The sequence below is a fragment of the Pygoscelis adeliae genome, unplaced genomic scaffold (genome assembly GCF_000699105.1).
Source record: "Pygoscelis adeliae isolate BGI_AS28 unplaced genomic scaffold, ASM69910v1 Scaffold157, whole genome shotgun sequence".
NCBI lineage: Eukaryota > Metazoa > Chordata > Aves > Sphenisciformes > Spheniscidae > Pygoscelis > Pygoscelis adeliae.
Genome location: NW_008825107.1, coordinates 1,373,552 through 1,375,313, shown reverse-complemented (window position 1 = coordinate 1,375,313; position 1,762 = coordinate 1,373,552). Strand labels below are relative to the sequence as shown.

Genomic DNA, 1,762 nt, shown 5'->3' with positions numbered 1-1,762 from the left:
CGCGGAAACACGCACCCGTGGCCCGAGCACGGAAGATGTGGAGATTGTCTTCCCGCCAGCCTAACTTTCCGCAGGAGAAACACTTCTTGTTGTTTTGCAGCAGGTACTGCCCGGGGGTTACAGCAGCGCGAGCGAGCCGCCCTTTCCCAACTGGCATAACGTAACTACAGTTTTATGTCCAAATCGTTCAATACTCCTATTAATACTAACGCGCATAAAATATCGTTTCCTTTTCGAATAACTCAATCCTACGCTCTAGGAGGACGAACAGAACTTTATGGCACGAGATCTATCTAAATTAACGTGACTACGGCACTGACTGAGGGTAGTAAAACAAGGTGCGCAATTCTGCTCCAGCGACGGTCTCACTTTCACTGCTGCAGCCCGGCATCAGCGAAAGAAGATTTATGCCCGCGGTGAAGCACCGGCACGCCTCTCCCCCCTTCCCTTCACACACCGGCACCACCGCTGGGTCTCCTCGCAGCAAGCGGAGGGAGCGGCGAGCTCCCTTCGCCCGGCCGCCACGGCGAAGTTGCAGCTTTTTCCCACCCCGCGCCGGGCCGCAGGACGCCCGCAACAAGCACTGATCTCAGACATGGTTTATTTTTATTCTTATATATCAGCAGCTATTTGTCACGCTACCTTGCAATGTGGGACTCACATTTATATGGTTTGGGGAGATGTAACTCATTTTCTGTTTAATCCACTGTCTGCCAAAGGGAGAGATTTAAGATAGAATACTGTGGGCTTTCTGACATGGTTCACAATTTTTTTTATGTGTGTATTTATTTTCCATGCACACTCTGTCATTTGTTAGGTTGAGTGCAAAAGAAAGTTGGCTTTCCAATAGGTGTAATTTGAGAGAAATTCTCAATGTGGAATGGGCTGTAGATGTGATTCTGCCAGGGTTCTGGAATATTAAAAATGCCCTAGTGAACAGATTGCGCCATCGCTCCGGTTTTGCTATGAGGAAAGTCTTAGCAAGTTACTCCCCCCTTGTTTCACAGTCTGTGCAAAGAAAAAAAAAAAAACAAAAAACAACCTATATATATATCTCTCTCTTTCAAAACAATCTATATAGAGCTGCAGGACAGGAATGAGAGATCACAGACCAAGTGCACACGTCTGCGCGTAAAGATAGAGAAAGCCACAGAGCCGGGTTCAGACAACGCCTCCAGCAGGAAAAGGGAAATCAACAACACCCCCTGACAGTCTGAGAGAACGGCAGCCAAAACTCATGCACATCTCTGGCGGTGCCACGGACTGAAAGAGAGAGAGAGGCAGACAGACAGACAGACAGACAGAGAGTTCACTCTTCCGCTCTGGGCATTGCTCGCATTCTCCTCCTCCTCCTCTCGTATCGTGTGCGGTTTTAAACTTCGCCGCCGACCGGCTTTTCTGCGGGGACCTTCTGCGAGTCCTGGGGAAGTTTGTTTGGGTTTTTTTCATGAACTATTGAAACGGCATTTTTGTCGCCGCGCGGGGGGGTGGGCGCCTGAGACAGAGAGTTCACTCTTCCGCTCTGGGCATTGCTCGCATTCTCCTCCTCCTCCTCTCGTATCGTGTGCGGTTTTAAACTTCGCCGCCGACCGGCTTTTCTGCGGGGACCTTCTGCGAGTCCTGGGGAAGTTTGTTTGGGTTTTTTTCATGAACTATTGAAACGGCATTTTTGTCGCCGCGCGGGGGGGTGGGCGCCTGAGCGCAGAGGCAGCGCAGACCTCCCTGCCCCCACCGCCACCCAAAACTTTGCGCTCCGGGAGCC

The 1,762-nt window shown here is 50.9% G+C and overlaps 1 protein-coding gene across 1 annotated transcript in view; it reads right to left on the bottom strand.

The window, feature by feature from the left end:
- Positions 1-1,762, bottom strand: part of LRBA (LPS-responsive vesicle trafficking, beach and anchor containing) — a 419,049-nt gene that overhangs the window by 176,941 nt on the left and 240,346 nt on the right.